This window comes from Hemiscyllium ocellatum, chromosome 8 (assembly GCF_020745735.1).
Source record: "Hemiscyllium ocellatum isolate sHemOce1 chromosome 8, sHemOce1.pat.X.cur, whole genome shotgun sequence".
Classification (NCBI taxonomy): Eukaryota; Metazoa; Chordata; class Chondrichthyes; order Orectolobiformes; family Hemiscylliidae; genus Hemiscyllium; species Hemiscyllium ocellatum.
Window position 1 is genome coordinate 106876822 of NC_083408.1, and position 23606 is coordinate 106900427.

Here is a 23606-nt window from a genome sequence, read left to right on the forward strand (position 1 = left end):
GTTTGGTCTTTGGATGAACAGTCCACTGTTAATACCACTGGGCCATCGCCTCTCCCATTGCTCAAAGTGATGCACTATTCTCAATCAGCTGCCTTCTATCATCTTAGCATAATATTCAACCAACTACTCATTCTCTGATTTTCTACACCCCTTTATTTCTTTCTCTTTCAAACCGCATAGCAGCAATAACAATGGCTTTTCGGTAACCAACATGAATGATTACATCAGTGCCAGGATATTAAATCAGTTCCCACCTCTTGCACCCTCACAATTTAATTATGGCTTAAGCTGAAACTCTGGAACTCCTTTTCCAAACCCTTGTAATCCGCGTCTCTCTACCCCTTGACAAAGCTCCTTAAAACGAATTGCATTGACTGAGTTCAAAATTGACAATTTTCCGGTCCCTCATCCAGATATCTCCTGGGTTTAAGTGATATAGGGTTTAGTTCGAGTAGATGGGGCGAATCAGTTGCCTGGAATGTCAGTAACCGTGTGACATAGATTCAAGATAACTGGCAAAAGGACTGAAAGGGAGATGAGAAATGTTTTAATGCAGTATGTTGTTATGCAATGCCTGAAAGGGTGATGGCAGTGAATTGAACACTAATTTTCAAAAAAGAATTATGCATGTGCTTGAAAAGGAAAAGGAGGTTACTCAGATTGACAGCGCAAAGGGGTTGAATTAACATTGATTGACTGACAGATGTAACTGTGCACGATAACTCAGGCTCTGCCACAGTACATTAACTCCTGCAGGCTTGTTAACTGATGATGTAATTAGCAACTTACAGCTGAAATTAAACTTTTTAATCCATTGACAGAACCAAATATTTCCTCTACATTACTTTGATATCAGATCGGTTTTAGATTAGATTACTTACAGTGTGGAAGCAGGCCCTTCGGACAAGCAAGTCCACATCAACCCTCCAAAGAGCAACCCACCCAGACCCATTCCCCTACATTTACCTCTTCACCTAACACTACAGGCGATTCAGCATGGCCAATTCACCTGCCCTGCACATCTTTGGACTGTGGGAGGAAACCAGAGCACACAGAGGAAATCCACGAAGAGACGGGGAGAATGTGCAAACTCCACACAGATAGTTGTCCAAGACGGGAATTGAACCCGGATCTCTGGCGTTGTGAGGTAGTATTGCTAACCACTGTTCTTTGGGTCCTAGCTTTTAGAGTTATAGAGATGTACAGCATGGAAACAGACCCTTCGGTCCAACCCATCCATGCCAACCAGATATCCCAACCCAATCTAGTCCCACCTGCCAGCACCCAGCCCATATCCCTCCAAATACTTCCTATTCCTATACCCATCCAAATGCCTCTTTAATGTTGCAATTGTACCAGCCTCCACCACATCCTCTGGCAGCTCATTTCATACATGTACCACCCTCTGCGTGAAAAAGTTGCCCCTTTGGTCTCTTTTGTATCTTTCCCCTCTCTAATTCTATGCCCTCCAGTAATGGACTCCTGACCCCAGGGAAAAGGCTTTACCTATTTATCCTATCCATGCCCCTCATAATTTTGTAAACCTCTATAAGGTCACCCCTCAGCCTCCGACGCTCCAGGGAAAACAGCTCCAGCCTGTTCAGCCTCTCCTTGTAGATCAGATCCTTCAACCCTGGCAAAGCCTTGTAAATCTTTTCTGAACCCTTTCAAGTTGCACAACATCTTTCTAATAGGAAGGAGACCAGAATTGCATGCAATATTCCAACAGTGGCCTAACCAATGTCCTGTACAGCCGCAACATGACCTCCCAACCTCTGTACTCAATACTCTGACCAATAAAGGAAAGCAGATCAAACGCCTTCTTCACTATACTATCTACCTGCGACTCCACTTTCAAGGAGCTATGAACCTGCACTCCAAGGTCTCTTTGTTCAGCAACACTCCCTAGGACCTTACCATTAAGTGTATAAGTCCTGCTAAGATTTGCTTTCCCAAAATGCAGCACCTTGCATTTATCTGAATTAAACTCCATCTGCCACTTCTCAGCCCATTGGCCCATCTGGTCTAGATCCTGTTGTAATCTGAGATATCCCTCTTCGCTGTCCACTACACCTCCAATTTTGGTGTCATCTGCAAACTTACTAACTTGTACCCCTTATGCTCACATCCAAATCATTTATGTAAATGACAAAAAGTATAGGGCCCAGCACCAATCCTTGTGGCACTCCACTGGTCACAGGCCTCTAGTCTGAAAAACAACCATCCACCACCACTGTCTGTCTTCTACCTTTGAGCCAGTTCTGTATCCAAATGGCTAGTTCTCCCTGTATTCCTTGAGATCTAACCTTGCCAATCAGTTTCCCATGGGGAACCTTGTCGAACGCCTTACTGAAGTCCACATAGATCACATCTACTGCTCTGCCCTCATCAATCGTCTTTGTTACTTCTTCAAAAAAACTCAATCTTGTCTTATCCTTTATGTGATCAACTTGTTGTGCATTGGACATGGCATCACTGGCTTAGGCAGCCCAAAAGGCAGTTAAGAGTCAAGCTACATTGCAGTGTGTTTGGTATCACATGTAGACCAGACCTCCGGTAACAAAAGCAGACTTCCTTCCCACTGTTAGCAATGGAGTAACAGTTTCCATGAACAGCTATTCACCCTCCTTGGCAGGTCGTGATCCACTCCTTTGTATGTCCAACTATTCTTCTCTCTCTCTCTCTGGGCTCTAACCCCACCCATCATTTACTCCTTACCCCCTCCCCCACTCTATCTTCTGCACAAAAACTGAAATTTTCCTAGCTACCATCAGTTCTGAGGAAGGGTCACCCGACCCAAAACATTAACTCTGATTTCTTTTCACAGATGTTGCCAGACCTGCTGAGTTTTTCCAGCAATTTCTGGTTTTGTTTCTGATTTACAGCAGCCGCAGTTCTTTGGGTTTTCATTTCCTTCCCGAAAGTGTCTATTTGCTTCCTTTCGCCTCCATATATTCTCACTGCTGCACAGAGAGGGGGAAACAGAAGTAAGGCAACACTTTCCAAAGGGAGCAGTTATACTGGGGAGAAAAACATACCCAGCAATTTGGAGAAAAGAGAACCGAATGGATAGCTCTTTCAGTGAGGTGCAGTGGGCACAATGGGCCCAACAGCCTCCTTCGGTGCCACTTGATCCTACAACCTTATAACCCTGGAGGAAAACAAGGTCCATCCAAAACTTGGAGTGTTGTTGCCACAGTCTCTTCTGTTATCATTCAGAGATTCTCTGTCATCTGGCAAACATCTTGCAATTTATTTTTTATTTGTTCGTGAGGTGTGGGCATTCCTGTCTCGGACAGCATTTGTTGCCTATTTTTAATTGCCCCAGAGGGCAGTTTGGAGTCAGCCACATTCCTGTGGTCTGGAGTCACATGTTGGTCAAACCAGGTCAGGACAGCTGACTTCCTTCCCCACAGCGTCCATTTCCTTCCTTTAGCCGCTGTACGTTCTCTCAATTACAAATTATCTTGTCTCAATGCAGTTGTGATCAACGCTCCTGCACGTCGTCTTCAGACGTCCCTCTGTGTTTTCCAAGTCCACTCTTGCTCTTACCATTGAGGAAGTGCAGTGAAGGTTTATCAGGCTGCTTGCGGGGATGGTGGGACTGCCGTATGAGAAGGGATTGACTACATTAGGATTGTTTTGGCTGGAGTTCAGACGAATGAAAGGGAATCTCATCAAGACTTATGAAATTCTAACAGGACAAGACAGGGTCGATGCAGAGAGGGTGTTTACAATGGCGAGTGTGTCCCGAACTGTGGGTCACAGTCTGACTATTCGGTAACAGACCTCTGCTGGGTTTCTCCAGCATTCTAAGTGCAATTTTCAGATTTAAGGCATCTTGCAGTATTTTGCTGTTACATACGGGTTAGCTGTCTAGTTGAGGGCCACTCTTAAGTGGGCTGTCTTGATTATGTGTGATGCGGAGGTGCAGGTGTTGCACTGGGATGGACAAAGTTAAAATCACACAACACCAGGTTATAGTCCAGCAGAGGTACCTTCACCACCACCTCTGGTAGCGCGCTCCAGACTCCTAACACTTTCCATGTAAAACAAAACGTGCTTCTCACATCTCCTTTGAACTTGCCCCCCTCAACTCAAGTGCATGCCCCATAGTTTTAGATATTTCAACTCGGGGGAGGGGGGATGGGAAAGATTTTGACCATGACCCCTATCTATGTCTCTCATAATTTTACTGACTTCTATCAAACATAGAACATAGAACATAGAAAAATACAGCACAGTACAGGCCCTTTGGCCCTCGATGTTGCCCCGATCCAAGCCCTCCTAACCTACCCTAGCCCACTATCCTCCGTATGCCTATCCAATGCCAGTTTAAATGCCCATAAAGAGGGACAATCCACCACTGTTACTGGTAGGGCATTCCATGAACTCAAGTCTCCTGTTGGATTATAACCTGGTGTTGTGGGGTTTTTAACTTTGGTTATGTGTGTTATTTTCAGCTGAGTATTATAGTGAATGTTTGTAACTTTGGAAAACTCTGGTGAAACCAACTTCAAGTCAATAATAATTATACATTTGAAAGGTATATCAGGTGAACAAAAAAAAGAAAAATGAGGCTTCCTGCTGAAATTCTCCTGAGACCGTCCAATTCTTTGGAGTAATTAAACTGTCTCTCCCTTGATCTATCTGTGCAAACCAGACAGTGAAGTTACTGTCAGTTATAGGTAATATGTCTACATATTATTCTAGCAGGGATCATGTGAAATTGTTGGAATGTTCATCAATTTAACGGGCGTTAGTGTGAGCTGAGTAGAATTAAAAATGAAATTGGTATCTAGTTTGTTGAATACAAAGTTGCTAATTGTTTGCAGCACAAGAAAGGCCCCAATAGGTTTGTATTAAAGTTAAGAGGCTTCAATTTTATCTCCTCCCACCTTCAAACCACATGGCATCAGCGTTAACTTCACTAGTTTCCTCATCACCCCTCCCCCACCTCATCCCAGATCCAGCCTTCCAACTTAGCACTGCCCTCTTGAACTGTCCTACCTCTTGATTCTCCCTCCCACCTATGCACTCCACCCTCCACTCCAGCCTATCACCATCACCCTCCACCTGCAGCTACCCATCGCCTTCCCCTCCCTCCTATTTACCTCTCAGCTCCCTTCCCCCTCAGCCCGAAACGTCGATTCTCTTGCTCCTCAGATGCTACCTGACCTGCTGTGCTTTTCCAGTGCCACACTTTTCAATTCCTCCCACTTCATATAATCCCACATTACTATCCCTTGAACATAGAACAGTACAGCACAGGAACGGGCCCTTTGTCCCATGATGTTGTACCAAACCAATTAAACTAATCCCTTCTGCCTGCCCTTGGTCCATATCCCTCCATTCTTTGCATAGACATGTGCTTATCTAAAAGCCTCTTAAGTGCCCCAATCCTGTCTGCCTTCACCACCACCTCTGGTAGCGCGCTCCAGACTCCTACTACGCTCCATGTAAAACAAAACGTGCTCCTCACATCTCCTTTGAACTTGCCCCCCTCACCTCAAGTGCATGCCCCATAGTTTTAGATATTTCAACTCGGGGGGGGGGGGGATGGGAAAGATTTTGACCATTACCCCTATCTATGTCTCTCATAATTTTACTGACTTCTATCAAGTCTCATGTCAGCCTCTGCCACTCCAGAGAAAACAACCTGAGTTTTTCTAGCCTCTCCTTATAGCTCATGCCCTCTTATCCAGGCAGCATTTTCTGCACCCTCTCCAAAGCCTCCACCTCCTTCCAGAATTAAATGGAATACTGTAGGTGTGGCCTAACCAAAGTCTTATAAACCTGCAAAATGACATCCTGACTCTTGTATTCAGTTCCCTGCCATACACCTTCTTTACCAGCCTCTTTACTTGTTTGCCCACTTTTAGAAAGCAATGGACTTGAACCTCTGCACCTCAATGCTATTCAGGGTCCTGCCATTAACTGTATACGTTTCCTTAACATTTGATCTCACAAAGTGCAGCACCTCACACTTGCCTGGATTAAACTCCATCTGCCATTTCTCTGCTGATATAGAATCATAGAAATGAACAGTACGGAAACAGATCCTTAGGTACAACTTGTCCATGCAGATCTGCAACTGATGTCTATCCTGTTGTACCCTTTGACAACCTTCTAAACTATCCACAACTCCATCGATCTTTGTGTCATCTACAAACCTGCTAACCCATTCAACTACATTTTCATCCAAGTCAGTTGTATATATCACAAACCATTTCCTTTCTCCCACCATATGGTTACAATCCCTCTCCCTGAAACTCCACTTATGTTATGAGCCAAAGCTTCTCACGAGGAAAAGAGTTGAATTTTCTGACTATTCTTTCAGTACCGATGTTTCTCCTGAATTCCCTGGTAAACTCAGCAGTGACACCCTTAGGAAAATGGCCCATTAATTGTGATCTCACAAGCAACTGGAAGCATATTTTGTCATCAAGATGGAGTTAAATACAGTTCTCAGAGCTCAAGGGCACATAGGGGATAGGGAGTAAAGTAATGATCATGTTGAATGGCAGAGCAGATTCAAAGGGCCGAATGGCCTACTCCCACTCCTGTTTTCTGTACCCTATTCATCCGATCTAATTCTTTATTATCTCAAAGATCTTATCAGGCTATCCATTAGTCAGCTCTTTCCTGAAGAAAGTATCGCCAACCTGTTGTGTCTTTCTTTATAACCTCTCAGTCCGATTCTTTCATAACTAACTGTCATGCGACTGAATTATCCTTACTACATGAAGATGAGAACTGTTCCTGCTGTCCATTTATGGCCCATTACTTACAGATTGTAATATGATAAAGATACAGTTTAGGAAAAAGAATCTAATAAAAAAACCTAAAAAACAAGTCAACAGAACACCTATGGGAACACCAATATCAGAGCTCATTGTGGAAGCAGTAATGCAGAGACTTGAACAAACTGCCCTCTCATCTGTCTTACCCAAACTTTGGGTCCACTATGTGGATGATACCGTTGTCATGACAAAATGGAACAAATTTGAGGAAACATACAACACCATCAACAATATCCTGACAGGTGTGAAATGTACAAAAAAGGAGAACGACAACAGAGTCCCATTCCTCGATGTGACAGTTGAATGTGCAGTTAATGGAGAGCTTCAAACTAGTGTCTACAGAAAAACAACAATCACAGACCAAATGCTTAACTTCAGAACCAATCATCCCAACAGCAACAAACGGAGCTGAAACAAGACATTATTTCAACGAGCTACATCACACTGCAGCACCCAAGAACTACAAAAAGCAGAAGAAAAATATCTATACAACGTTTTCAAGAAAAACGGGTACCCAATAAACACAATCCGCCGATTCCTCAGAAACAAACCCAAACGAGCAAACACAATGCAACCAAAAACTGTAGCCACATTACCATACATCAGACATATCAGAAATAGCTTTCAGACTACTCAGGCTTCCTTGACATTATGGTAGCCCTCAAACCCACCAGCACACTTAAACAGAGACTAATGAAACTAAAGGATCCATTAGATACTCCAAACAAATCTAACTTCATTTACAAGACACCATGCAAGAACTGTGAAAAACACTATGTCAGACCAACTAGCAGGAAACTTGTCACCAGGATACACGATCACCAAATAGCCACCAAAAGACACGACCCTCTATCACTAGTTTCTATACATACAGACAGAGAAGGACACCACTTTGATTGGGACAACACACACATCCTAGGACGGACAAAACAAAGACAGGCACAAGAACTCTTAGAGGCACTTCATTCTAACTAGAACTCCATCATTAAACACATTGCTTTCGACCCGATCGACCTTCCTTTGAAATAAAAAACTGGAAATGACATCACCCACCTGAAAAAACCAAGACATATAAATAGAGAGATGGGAAATACCACCAGTGCTTCACCAGAGACTCACTGACGATGTTACCTAGTCATGGTGATGAAACGTCTGAAAACAAATCATCCAGCTCAGCGAGCTAACTGACATGCTTAGAATCTAAACCTTCCTAGTTAGTGTTTGTACTGACACGTCTGTTTTGACTCCTTGGAATATCAACCTTCAAGTTTTATTTTCCGAATGGGTGTGTGAAACAGCAATAGAGTAAAAAATGAGGTCTGCAGATGCTGGAGATCACAGCTGCAAATGTGTTGCTGGTCAAAGCACAGCAGGCCAGGCAGCATCTCAGGAATAGAGAATTCGACGTTTCGAGCATAAGCCCTTCATCAGGAATCCATTCCTGATGAAGGGCTTATGCTCGAAACGTCGAATTCTCTATTCCTGAGATGCTGCCTGGCCTGCTGTGCTTTGACCAGCAACACATTTGCAGCTGTGAAACAGCAATAGCTTGCATATATAGAATAAATGAAATAAAAACAGAAAGTGCTTGAGAATCTCAGCAAGTCAAGCAGCTTCTGAAGAGAGAGAGTCATATTTAATGTTTTAGGATGAGTCTCCTTTGGAACAAAAAGGGAATAAGAAATGTTCTGTTTCTTTTGTAGACGGAAGGGGAGGAGGAGTGATTGGAACAAACTGTGACGGTACTAGATTTGCTAACTTTCTCCAGCATCAACTGTTTGTATTTCAGATTTCCAGCATCTGCAGGATTTTGCTTTTATTTGCATCTATATGGCATGTTTAATGTAACAAAATGCTTCAACATTCCACATAGGAGCATTGTCAAACAAAGCTGCATAAGGAGACATGGGATAGGTGGTCTGAAGTTTGGTCACATGGGCCACATCACAAAAGAGGAGTGAGGTGTTAGAAGGTGAAATATGTTATAAAGTGGAGATTGACAACCCCGCCCTGAGAACTAAAACCGAAGCGCCCAAGGAGGAGCGTCTCATCCTATAATGTGTAAGAAGAGTATGAAAAGTGGTGTAACCTGCTTTTCAGCATCTTTTTGTGGTTACGTAAAATAATTTCCCTGACACTCACTTTAAAATCAACAAATAACAATTTATTTATCTAAGTCCAGCAATGAACACAGCCAAAATAAATTATTAACAAACCAAATAAATCCCTTCTAACTACTAACTACTCCTGAATAAAACGTGGGTGGCATGGAGGCACAGTGGTTAGCACTGTTGCCTCACAGCGCCAGAGACCCGGATTCAATCCCTGCCTCACGCGACTCTGTGTGGACTTTGCACATTCTCCCTGTGTCTGTGTGTGGGTGCTCTGGTTTCCTCCCACAACCCAAAAATGTGCAGGTTCGGTGAATTGGCCATGCTAAATTGTCCGTAGTGTTTGGTATAGGGGAATAGGTCTGGGTCAGTGTGGACTTGTTGGGCCGAAGGGCCTGTTTCCACGCTTTACATAATCTGAAAAAAAATTCTAATTGTATGCTGTTCCAATAAATATAAGTCCCAAAAAAATGTAACAAAAGTAGAATTTAGTCTTTTAAAATTACAACCAGGTTATGTATCTTCTGGAATGTTCTGTGTCAGTTCTTCTGTCATGAATGCTTCTCCATTGTTGGTATCATTGTTATTTAAATGGTACTATCTCTGAGACATAGATGAGGCTATGAGAGCCAGCGATTCTCTCGAGAGAGAGCTAATGGCTGTGAGCTCTGGTGGATGGCAGTCAGCTCTGGAATCTTTGTCTAACTGCCCCTTTCTTTTATACCCTTGATGACATGTCTATATTTCTAATAAAGGATTGATCCTATGTTTTCAAAACCATCAGATTTAAATTTAATAGATTTTTGGTATCTAAATGCCTAGTTCAAACTGACTGGCTAAATCTAAAAGTCTGTTGTCTTGTTTAAAACTGCTGCTTGGCCTGCTAACTGTATGGCCTTTCGATACAAATGTTTCAGTTGTTTCTGTGTACTTGCAAACATTTCAAGCTGCTACTCATAGACATCCATTTTAAATCTCTAGGCACTGAAAAAGCACCATCTTTTAAAGGGGACCATGTATGCTTTTCTCCACAAGCATTTTACAATTTTACACAAGCCAAATTCTAACTTCCTGTCTCCCAATCTATAATGACTCTGCCCAACGTTGTAACAAATAGTTTTCGGAGTGAATTCCAGGGTTTCGGGCCGCGGCAGGAGGAGGTACAGCCCCCAATGATGAAGTGGTGAAAGTTGGCGATGCTGAATTTTGAATTAGAGGACTGTAGAGGTTGCACAGGACTGGAAGGTGAGATTCCTGAAATAGGGTGAGGTCAGGGAAGGATTTGAAATGAATCAGATGTATTCAGATTTATGGAGGAGAGGCTGGTCAAGAGAATACTGGAATAAAAAGGGCTGAGGCAGGCACTGAGCTGGGAGCTGTTACACAGATCGGAAGAAGTTAGTGATGAAGTGGATATGTGTCGAAGACCAATCGGAGCAGGACCTGACCCAGCTATGATGTTGTCCTCTGTAACACATATTCTCTGTTAACTCAGAATATGTGAAAAATGACTTCCTGGTTGAGGTTACAGAGAATATCCAATACCTCAGTCTGAGGCAGTGCTTTTAAAGGAAAGAACAGAGAAATTTAGGTTTGACCATAGACATTAGGCATAGATGAGGATGTAGGCTATTCAGGCCATCGAGCTAGTTCTGCCGTTCATTGGTTGTTCGTGGCTGATCTGATAATCCTCAACTCCACTAGCCTGCCTTGATTCCCTTACTGGTTAGAAATCTGTCTATCTCAGCCTTGAATATCCTTACCAACACAGCCTCTGTAGCCCTCTTAATGAAGATTCTACAGATTCATTGCCCTCTGAGAGAAGAAATTCCTCCTCCTCTGTCTTAAGTGTGTTCTGAGATTATTCTCTCTGGTCTTCAACTCTCCAAAAGGAGAAACAACCTCTCCGTTGGGTGGATTCAGTGAAGGAACAGAGCAGTCATGATAGCAGAACAGGTACTCAGTTTAAATGGGTGACTAAGTTTGGAACATTTTCATACCTCCGTTGGAATATTGTAACATATCGTTTGAAACAAACGTGAAAAGTAATTAGTGAACAAAATAATGAAGTTGAGACTGCTGTTTCAGGTGATAATAAATGTGCATATGAGTTGAATGAACCTGAACAAATTCACTGAAGCAGGTACCACACAATCTAACTGCAAATTACCACAAACAATATTAACATTTGAGCAAGAGCTTTGTATACAATGAATTATAAGATTTGTTCTGACTCTTATCTTTATTCATGGCAATTTGATATGGCACCTTGACTTTCTCTGATCTGAAATATGTTCATGCTGTGAATGGGTCAGTGTGATTAATAAACATTTTTGAAATGGAATTTCTCATAGCCTACTCATCATATATTCATGTTTCATTGGATGAACAGACAAGCAAATTCCAATCGAATTGTCTAGCGCAGGCTAAATACCGACATCAGATTTATTGTTGGAAGAAAATTCAAATTGAAGTGAGATGGACCAGTAGGTAAATAGCGACTAATATTTGCAATCCTTTTATCAAACAAAAGTAAGAAGGATCTGAATTCTTAGAGCATTTGTCAACATTTTAATTCCTTCTTCCTATGGTTTGGATAGTTACTTGAATGAACTACAGAAAGGGGAACAAATGGTGCTCTTCCAAGTAACTTTTTACACTTCAGATCGAAGTGGGAATTTTTTTTTAACAAAATGGACAGCGATATATCAAGAAATCTCAAACAAAAGCAGAAATTGCTGGAAAATCTCAGTATGTCTGGAAGTATCTGTGGAGAGAAATTAGAGTTAATGTTTCGGGTCCAGTGAGCCTCCAGTTTTTATCAAGAAATCTTGATGTTTCCTCAGCGACACAAGTTTTTTTTTACTATTTATGCAGGGGATGTGGGTTTTGCTGGCTTGGTCAACATATATTCCCCATCACCAATTGTTCTTGAGAAGGTGGAGACAGGTAATTTCTGGAACTGCTGCACTCCATTTAATGTAAGTAGATCCACAATGCCAAATTCTGGGTGATCAATCAAATGGCGACTGTGCAATCTGTTAACTGAGTGGAGAGAACAATGATGGTAGCTCTTCCACTGTCTTGAGTAATCCTGTAAACTCTTTGAAATTTCTCCCTCTGATCACAGGCTCCTCAGTGACAATGGCAGCAGCAGATTACTAACCTTAGCAGTCCTGAATAAGTCTGGTCAATGCATTTTCCCCAGACGCAACATGAAGGAAATCCAGCAGTTAGAGTTTCATTTGGCAGACATACCCATGTAATAGACTAGTTTCTGAGATTAGATATTTCAGCCAAGGGGTAGAGGGTCAACAAGTAACACATCAAGGGGTTGTCTCCTCAAAAAAAAACATAAGACAGATGAGCAGAAGCAGGCCATCCATCCCTTCAAGTCTGCTCTGCCATTCAGTGAGATCATGGCTGATCCGATAATCCGTGACTTCACTTTCCCGACTTTCCCCTGTTGATTAACAGTATCTCCCATTGCCTGAACTCTTTACAATGTGAGATCAATGGTTTGCAATGTTTCCAGGTCAGAGACTGTTCCTGCCAAACCCAACTCCAAAATTAGCCAAAAAAGCACTTTCTTACTCGCTGCAGACTGGAGGAATTGAAAAGCCACCTTTTGAATGAGTAGGTTTTCACCAGGGAGAGGTTGATGCCATCAGCAAGAAGCTAATAAATACAAAAGGTTTGGAATTTATTTCAGCAAGACGTTGGAGTTTGACTTTGTGCATGAGTTAACAGGGTATCATCCTGAAACATCCCATGTATCGAACTTAAAGGTTCCTTCAGCAATGCTGCCGGTGCTGAACTGCTGTCACAGGGGAAACCATTTACAGTTTTTAGTCCAGTTTTCACACCTGGCCGTGTTGCATATTCAGTGCTGGGAATGTAGGTCAGCTCAATTTGCCGTGTTAACACCAAAGAAATAAGGCACAAAGCAGATTCGGCATCGGTTTGTAGTGTGTAAGTTCATCTATTTTCGATTTTTCTGACCTCGTTCACTGTATTCCTGATCAGGCACCTGCAACGATTTTAAGCAATGCTATAAAACATAATTAAATCAGAGAAACCCGAGGGGAAAATGTATCATATTCTGAGTTAAATTAAAATGTCGCAGTCATAACTGAAGGCAAATCCCATCGAGACTTCAGGCTTTCCAAGATATCTGTCTCTTTAGAGAGGGCTGCCTAATGCCCCTGAGTCCATGCTGAGTAAACTCATCTCTGATGCATGTCATTGGCATCCACCCCCTTGGGCTACAGAAACATTTAAAATCCCTGCCTTTATCTCTGTAACCTTCTGCAGCACAATTACTACACCGCCAACCTCAACCACGAGATCTTTGAGCTCCTTGAATTCCAGCTACCCCTTCAGCCACAGATTTTATTGCTGTGTCATTGGTGGCCTCACCTACAGATTTCTGTTTAACAAACTCTGAAATCTCTCTCTCTCACACACACACAATTCACACTCACCTGCACACTTCTATTCACCTACATACACAAGTACATATTCTTTCTCTCTCTCACACACAATGTTCATACTCACCTACACATTTATATTCGCCACCACACACATGCACATCTTCCCACACATAGGCACATATTCGCCCACACACACCCATGCACATGCACACACATGCACATTTTGTCCTATTCGATGCCTTTAAGTTTACTTTTTTGGTCAAGACTTTCACCATATTCTAATCTCCTGATGTGGTTAGGTGTCAACATTTGGCTGAAACTACCTCTATGAAGCCATTTGAGGTGTTCTAACTGGATTTATCAAGTGTTTTATAATTCACAATTAGATTAGATTAGATTAGATTACTTACAGTGTGGAAACAGGCCCTTCGGCCCAACAAGTCCACACCGACCCGCCGAAGCGCAACCCACCCATGCCCCTACATTTACCACTTACCTAACACTACGGGCAATTTAGCACGGCCAATTCACCTGACCCGCACATCCTTGGACTGTGGGAGGAAACCGGAGCACCCGGAGGAAACCCACGCAGACACGGGGAGAACGTGCAAACTCCACACAGTCAGTCACCTGAGTCGGGAATTGAACCCGGGTCTCTGGCGCTGTGAGGCAGCAGTGCTAACCACTGTGCCACCGTGCCGCCCAAATCTCCCTCTATCTTCCTACTCCAGGTGATTGGGGCCAGTATTCGAGTGCCCATATTGAGTGTAACTCAGATAAATTACAATGAAAGCTCAGGTGTTGGATCGAGGCTGAATTTGAATGCCAGTCACAGGGGTGGAAGATGCATATTTGACCCACTGCTGCACCTGTTCCCAAGCAGGTGTCATGAATGTCCACTCACACTATCCACCGTCCAAACAAAGAACCTCTACATCCAGAAGACCTGACTACTCCAACCCATTGTTGGTTGACCTCAGTAACCTCTATAACTTTGACTCTGTCCAAAATTGCACCAAGTCCCATTTATCCACCACACCAATGTACACTGGAGCAAAATGTAATATCTTAAAATTTGCTAATGATACAAATCTGGGTGGAAAGGTGCGCTGTGAGATGTTGCAGTGAGATATGGACAGGCTGAGTGAATGATCCAATGCATGGCAGGTACAGTATAATGTTGGTCAATGTGAGGTCATTCACTTTGTGAGCAGAAAAAGGAAGGCAGATTATTATTTGAATGGCTTTACATTTATAGAGGGGAATCATAGCGTCATAGAGATGTACAGCACGGAAACAGACCCTTCAGTCCAACTTGTCCACGCCAGCTAGATATCCCAACCTACTCTAGTCCCACCTGCCAGCACCTGGCCCATATCCCTCCAAACCCTTCCTATTCATATACCCATCCAGACGCCTTTTAAATATTGCAATTATACTAGCCTCCACCACTTCCTCTGGCAGCTCATTCCATACACATAACACGCTCTGTGTGAAAAAGTTACCCCATGAGGTCTCTTTTATATCTTTCCCCTCTCACCCTGAACCAATGCCCTCTAATTCTGGAGTCCCTAGGAAGAGACTTTGTCTGTTTACCCTATCCATGCCCCTCATGATATTATAAATCTCTATAAGGTCACCCCTCAGCCTCCGATGCTCCAGGGAAAACAGCCCCAGCCTATTCAGCCTTTCCCTATAGCTCAAATCCTCCAACCCTGGCAACATCCTTGTAAATCTTTTCTGAAGACCTGGGATTCCTCATTCACCAGTCACTGAAAGTAAGCGTGCAGGTGCAGCAGGTAGTAAAGAAGGCAAACGGTATGTTGGCCTTCATAGTGAGAGAATTCAAGGACAGGAACAAGGATGTCTTATGGTAATTATACAGGACATTGGTGAGGTCACACCTGGAGTATTGTATCCTCCTTATCTGAGTAAGGATGTTCTTGCTATAGCATGAACGTTTACCAAATTGATTCCTGGAACGGCAGGACTGACGTATGGGAAAGGTTGAGTCGGTTAGGATTAAAGTATATTCAAAAAGGGTGTTGCTGGAAAAGCACAGCTAGTCAGGCAGCATCCAGGGAGCAGGAGAATTGTCGTTTCGAGCATAAGCCCTTCATCGGGAATGAAAAGCTTATGCTCAAAATGTTGATTCTCCTGTTCCTCGGATGCTGCCTGACCTGCTGTGCTTTTCCAGCACCACCCTGTTTGACACTTCTCACCAGCATCTGCAGTGGTCCCTTTCTCCTAGAATTATATTCACTGGAATTTAGAAGAATGAAGTGAGATTTCATGGAAACCTATAAACAGGGCTAGACGAGTTAGATGCAGGAAGGATGTTCCTGATGGTGGGGGAGTCAAGAACCGGGGGTTAGAGTTTAAGGATAAGAGGTAGACTTTTTAGGACTGAGATGAGGAAAAATTAGCGAGCTCCCACCACAGAAACTGGTAAGGCCAAACCATTAAATATTTTCTAGAAGGACTAATTCTTATGGCAAAAGTGATCAACGGATGTCGGGGGAGGGTGGGCTAAGGTAATTGAGCTCGATGATCAGCCATGATTGTATTGAATGACAGAATAGGTTCGAGGGGCTGAATGGCCTACTTATGCTCCTATCCATTGTGCTCCAATGTTTCTGCAACCTAAATTGGCTCCCAATTAAAATTCCCAACATTATTTTCTGATTCCACTGTGACCCTGCCCACCTTTATTCCTGTTGGTTCCTCCAATTCCAAATCCTTCCAAGATATCTGTTTTCCTCCCTTTCTGCCCCTCTTTAGCATCCCCAATTTTAGTTGCTTCACAGTTGCTGGCTTGTCTTCAGCTGCCAAGACTCCTGTGACCTTAAATTCACTCTCTAAACGTCTCGAATGCTCTGTTGGCTGTTCTCCTTTAAGAGGTTCCTTAAAACTACCTTTTGGTCAGGTTTTTGGTCATCTGCCTTAGTGATGTTGCTCTGAGAAGTGGTTTGAGGCAAATAATTACCTTCTAGTTGTTATAAAAATGCAAGACTTTGAAGTTATTGAATAAATTACAACTATCAAATGTACACAAAAAAAACGTGCAAAATCGTTTTTGTACCATTAGAAGGTTATGGTATTTTCAGCATTTACAATCAAAAATTAAATGAGAATAACTAGAATGTTGTCAGGGTTGGGGGATTTGAGCTATAGTGAGAGGTTGAATAGGCTAAGGCTGTTTTCCCTGGAGTGTCAGAGGCTGAGGGGTGACCTTATAGAGGTTTATAAAATCATGACGGGCATGGATAGGATAAATGGACAAAGTTTTTTTTCCCTGGGGTGGGAGAGTGCAGAACTAGAAGACATAGGTTTAGGGTGAGGGGAAAAGGTATAAAAGAGACCTAAGGGACAACTTTTTCACACAGAGGGTGGTACGTGTATGGAATGAGCTGCCAGAAGAAGTAGTGGAGGCTGGTACAATTGCAACATTTAAAAGGCATCTGGATGGGTATATGAATAGGAAGGGTTATGGGCCAGGTGCTGGCAGGTGGAACTAGATTGGTTTGGGCTATCCGGTTGGCATGGACGAGTTGGACCGAAGGGTCTGTTTCCGTGCTGTACATCTCTATGACTCTCTGACTCTAATAACTGCATCTTACACTTACATAGCAGCTTTAACATAAAGCAGTGCTCAACCTTTCCTAACAGTGTTCGACAAAAGAATATGATGTCATACCATATAAAGAAAGCTTGATCAATGAGGTAGTTTTTAAAGAGATGTCTTGATAGAGTTAACTGAACTGGAGAGCAGTAGGGAGAGAATTCCAGAGCTTAGGACCGAGGCAACCGAAGGTGCAGTCGACAATGATGGAATGACAATAATACTTCTCCATAATATAAACACTATCATAAAGTTGTCATAGCCCACGTTATTTTGATCAAAATTTGCAGATTAAATCCACTTACTGTGAATTGTTAACACACTGTTTCCTCCATTATTATTCACAAAAATGTACTCAAGCATATGTATCACATCAAATCCCACTTAGCTCTTGTGCTGCCCTAGTACTAGAGTTTTTCAGTAAATGTCCCTGAGGCAGTAAAAGTGTTGAGTTATGATTGCTAGCAGATCACTTACAGCACCCAAGGTAGATCTAACCATGCAACTTCGAGTTGAAAGTATAGTGAATGCTACTTTTCCTAAAATGTAAGATCAGACACTTTTTTATAAACACTCCACTTGAATTTGCTCTGAGCCATGTAATATTTTTTATCATGCTTTGTAGATGGATTTTCATTTCCTGAAGGGATGAATTTTACAGCCAGATATGTGAACAGATTTCAAGACCAACATCTAATAAGCCTTTCTCATGCAAGGCCAACTGTGAAACCATTAACTTGCTGCTCCCTGTAAACCACCCCCCCCATTGTGAACCCATTAACCTTCTCCTCCCTGTAATGCCTCCACTGTAAATCCATGAACCCTCACCTCCCTGTAACCCTAACCACTGTGAATCCATTAACTCTCACCTCCCTCTAACCCCTCCCTCTAACTCCTCCCCACTTTGAACCCATTAACCCTCACCTCCCTGTAATTCCTCACTGTCAACACATTAACCCTCACCTCCCTGTAACCGCCCCCCTCACTGTGAACCCATTAACTCCCACCTCCCTGTAACTCCTCACTGTCGACACATTAACCCTCACCTCCCAGTAAACACCCCCATTGTGAACCCATTAACCCTCACCTCCCTCTAACCCCAACCATCAATACATTCACCCTCACCACCCAGTAAACACCCCCACATTTAACACATTAACCCTCACCTCCCAATAACCCAACATATTAACCCTCACTACCCTGTAACCCCACCCATTAACACATTGACCCTCAACTCCCTGTAACCCCACCCATCAACACATTAACCCTCACCTTCTGTAGCTCCCCAACTGTGAACCCATTAACCTCCACCTCCTTGTAACCCCATCCGTCAACACATTAACCTTCACCTCCCTGTAATCCCACTGGTATCAAAACATTAATCCGCACCTCCCTGTACACACCCTACTGTCAATACATTAACTTTCACCTCCCTGTAACCTCTCCTATAGTCAACACACTAACTTTCAACTCTCTGTAACACCCCCATTGTCAAGCCATTAACTCTCACCTCCCCGTAACCCCCTCTGTTAACTGCTTAACCCTCACACCTATCAAAACACTCCCACTCTGAAGTCACTAAACACCACAACTTTACAAACTCCTGCTATGAAGGTGTGATTTCATCACTCAACCAAATCCTAATTTGAATGCGCAGAGAAAGAGCCCATGACTGAGTAAACTGCTCATTCCCCCTGGAAAAGGATAGGATCAGTGGAATTACTTCCTTATTTTCTCCATTCTTTTAAGCCACTTATGAATTGCTAACGAAATCCATGGAAGTGGCAACAGATTGGGAAAGGGAAGTTGAGGTGGAAAATCTGTATTGAATGTTGGAGCTGTTTCTTGGCTGATACGTCCTATTTCTAGTGATGTGTTCATGGTTTATCCTGTAGTGTTGGTCGGAAAGATGTGTGCGGGAGTGTCAAGTCAGGAAACGAGTGCATAATGTGTTCCAATACTCCGGAGGGAATGTTAATGGAGGTTCCTGCAAGTCTGTGTAAGCACGGAGGTGCAATGAGAAGACCGAGGGATTGGTTTGTAGTCAGGGAATGCAAGTCTCCCAAAGGATTTTGTCTATCGGAATGCATCAAATTAACAAGTTACTGCTGTTCACGGTTACCAAAACAAAAGGCTTGGTACTCATGATAAGGGAAATGACTGAGATGACAAATAATGAATACGTTTGGGGGTGCGGGGGTCTGTGGGAGGCTGATTTTGCTGTTGGTCTATTCAATGCTGTTTTGTGAATTTTCAACTGGGGTGTTCAGGAAATAGCAGATCAAGGCTACTCTTCAATGAATTACAGTAAGTGACTTAGAAATGGAAATGGAGCAGGTCCTGCGAACCAGAACTGTTCACTGGTCAGTTGAATACACAGTCCAGTGCTCAGTTCTGTTGCATCATGTAGATTAGACTTACAGTGTGGAAACAGGCCCTTCGGCCCAACAAGTCCACACCGACCCGCCGAAGCGCAACCCACCCATACCCCTACATTTACCCCTTACCTAACACTACGGGCAATTTAGCTTAGCCAATTCACCTGACCCGCACATCTTTGGACTGTGGGAGGAAACCGGAGCACCCGGAGGAAACCCACGCAGACACGGGGAGAACGTGCAAACTCCACACAGTCAGTCACCTGAGTCGGGAATTGAACCCGGGTCTACAGGCGCTGTGAGGCAGCAGTGTTAACCACTGTGCCACCGTGCCGCCCAAAGCCTCAGAGTTTCTTGTTTATCCTTAGTTTCCCTGTCATAGAATCCCCACTGTGTCGATGCAGGCCATTCAGCCACACTGACCCTTCAAAGAGCATCCCACTCAAACCCAGAACCATACCCATACCCTATCCCTACATTTCTGATAGCTAATCCACCTAGCCTACATACTATGGGTAATTTAGCAAGGACAATCCACCTAACCTGCACATCGTCGACTGTGGGAGGAAACCAGAGCGCTCAGAAGAAACCTATGGTAACACAGGGAGAACATGCAAACTCTATGCAGACAGTTGCCTGAGGCTGTGATTGAACCCGGGTCCCTGCGTTATGAGGAAGGAGTATTAACCACTGAGCCAGCCAGCCACTCATCATGTTTATAATGACTTGATGCCATTGAAATAAAGAAATCCTGCTTCATGATCTTTGGGCTATCCATGCTTGTTGCCTTTAAAAGCAAAGCAAAGCTTAAAAGAAAACTATACAATGCAGCCATCATCCATTCCCTCTTCCATTTTAACCATGGATAGCCCAAAGATCATGAAGCAGCATTTCTTTATTTCAGTGACATTAAGTCATTATAAGCATGATGGGAAATGAAGGATAAGAAACTCTGAGGCTGTTTGTATGTGATACAAGAGAATTGAGCATTAGGTAGTGTTTGGAGAAGACTTGTAGCTCCGGTTGAGGTTCTGGATCTAGGTTTGCTCGCTGAACTGGAAGGTTCATGTGTGTTCAATTAGATAGTGTGTTCAATTGACCAGTGAAACCATTTCTACACCAGGTTCAGTCACATTGAAAATTAATGGCCTATGACTCACTCTGGTGGCTCTCATGGAGCCAGGAACAATAGTAGAGGAAACCGCTACTCACTGAACATCCTGCTGGCCTCACCTTAACATCTGTTGATATTTAGATTCTGCTAGACAGTAGATGGTGGCAGTGTCACTGGGTTAGTAATCCAGAATCTCAGACTCATGATCTGAGGAAATGCTTTCAAATCCTAGCGCAGAAAATTTGAATTCAATTAAAGCGTGGTGATGACCATGTAGCCTCTGTTGATTGTTGTAGAAACTCATCTGGTTCACTAATATTTTTCAAGGAAGGAAACTTCCATCCTTACCTGATCTGGCCTACATGTGACTCCAGACTCTCGGTAAGATGGTTGACTCTTAACTGTCCTCCAGCCAATTAATAATGGGCAATAAATGCTGACCTAGCCAGTGATGCTCACATCTCATGAACAAATAATTTTAAAAATTCAAAGAAACCAGCTCTATCCTTTCTTTGATAGAAAGTTCCCCTGTACTTTGCAACCCAGGTTATTTCTTAACGATTTTGGGCTGGAGGGCTGGCTGATTGCTTGAAGCCACAGTGTTCCAAGATTAAGAGTAGCGCTTACTGTAAAATAAAGGAGGAAAGAAATGACATTTCTCTAGCTTCTGTTATAACCTCAGGACTTTAGCTGTGCAATGAATGAAGTTCTTTTTAAGGGCTTCCACTGATTTAATGTGGGTAAATTGGCAGTCAGTTTGCATACAGCAAGATCCCACCTTATAGTAGGCTCAGTGGAGAGACTTTCTAAAATGGCACACTCTCAGGAAGGTTTAAAGAGCATGGGGAATATGTCTTTTACTCTGAACTATTCCATACAAAACTCTAGAACTAGGTGTCACATTCTCAGGCGACTGAATAGGCCACTTGGGACTGAGGTACGAAGTTTCTTCACCCAGAGAGTGCTGAGCCTGTGGAATTCTCTGTCACAGAAAGTGGTTGAGGGCAACACATTGGCATGTTTTCGAAAAGTAATTCTATTTAGTTCTTGGGGCTAAAGGGATCAAAGAGTGCAGGGAGAAACTGGGAACAGGGGACTTAGTTGGATGCTGCCTGACCTGCTGTGCTATTCCAGCACCACTCTAATCTTGATTCTGATCTCCATCATCTACAGTCCTTACTTTCGCTGACTTAGTTGGATGATCAGTCATAATCATACTAAATGGCATGGCATGAGCAGGCTCACATTACCTACTCTGCCTATTTTCAATGTTTTCATCTTTTGAAAGGAATTAAAGGGGCAAGGATTTTGTTTCACTGCATTGAGTGCTTATCAGGCATGTTACTGGGCAGCAGTAAGCTTTTCCCAGGATTAAGGACCCCAGAAGAAGAAGGTTTCCTCTACATTCCCCTGTTGTTGCTCAACAGTGTCACCAAGGAGATAGTGGTCACTGTTGGTACTGCACACAGCTGAGGCTCAGGATTGTCGATGTACCCAGGTACAGGTGAGTGTCAGAGGACAGGGGCCACAGAGAAGAGTTGGTAGCAAAGGGATTGGATCTCAGTGACCACCCCACTTCCTGATGCCAGCTCATTCAGTCAGACAGTGGTGTTCCTTTAAACCAGCTTGACCCCAGAATCACACAAATGTTTTGCAAGTGGCTTATCCTCCATCTGCCTCTGGCTGTTCATCAATAGCAGTGGGATAAGGGTCTCACCTGAACACTAATTGAAATAGCTTCATAAAGGCCAGTATCCCATCACCAAGTCACCTTTTATTTACACGTGCATAGTACATGACACTGATTCAGCTAGCTCAGAGCCAGCTGCGAGAGTGAGTAGGACCCTCCACATTCTTGTTTATGTCTGTCAGCCAGGGATCCCTGACTGGATCAGGTTAACAGCCCCAAACAAGGCTTTCTATGAGGTCCACCTGGCTGACATTGCTGTAATCACTACACAAGCGCCCACTTACATAAAATGGAGGAGAGGTGGGACGGGTGTCAATGGGCCTTTCTGCCTTGGTCTTAATTGAGGTAGAAATGGGAAAGTGGTGGAGTCTCTATCTGCCTGAATAAATGGACCTCGTTACCCCAAACACACCATGGGTTGGGCATTAAACTCCACCCAATCTTCTTCAAACATCATCACATGTGAGTGAGGCTCAGGGAGGAAGAATTTTATTTTGAAGAAACTGGCAACATAGGTTTAGTCAGATTTATTGGGTGACTTTAGGCATGATTTTCCCATTATTTTTCTGAGTGCAGAGGGCAAGCTGTGTTAGTTAGCGACTAAGAAATGTAAGCAAGTGCCTCACCCTGTCACAGCACCTCGCCATTCGCATTCCTGCACCAGCAGTGACCAGCCTACAGGGACACTTCCATTTCCGCCTCCAATCCATGCCTCAAATGTCTGTCCAGATTGGAGGTCTTCTTCCATCCTGGGAAACAATTTGCCCTTGCTTCCAGGGATGCAGGGGGTGAATTGAAGTACTTGTGTAGCCATTAATCCATCACTTCAGTGGCGGCAAGTCAGCAAAGTCCTTGATAGACCTATCTACCTATGCTGCCTGAACTGCTGTGCTCTTCCAGCACCACTGATCCACTATCTACCCAATAGTTAATCGCTGGGTTAGTGACCTCACTCCAGGACCAACTCACTCTACTATTTCCCCCTTTTACCTTCTTCTTTGGACACCTTCCAGAAAAGGAAAATCCTGCCCTAGGTCTCCACATCAGTCATGTACCTCCCAATGAATGCCTTTGACCCTGGTACATCACGCGGATGATCCCTGGAATGGCAGGTCTAACATATGAGGAACGGCTGAGGATACTGGGATTGTATTCATTGGAGTTTAGAAGATTAAGGGGAGACTTAATAGAGACGTACAAGATAATACATGGCTTGGAAAAGGTGGACGCTAGGAAATTGTTTCCGTTAGGTGAGGAGACTAGGACCCGTGGACACAGCCTTAGAATTAGAGGGGGTCAATTCAGAACAGAAATGCGGAGACATTTCTTCAGCCAGAGGGTGGTGGGCCTGTGGAATTCATTGCCACGGAGTGCAGTGGAGGCCGGGACGCTAAATGTCTTCAAGGCCGAGATTGATAGATTCTTGTTGTCTCGAGGAATTAAGGGCTACGGGGA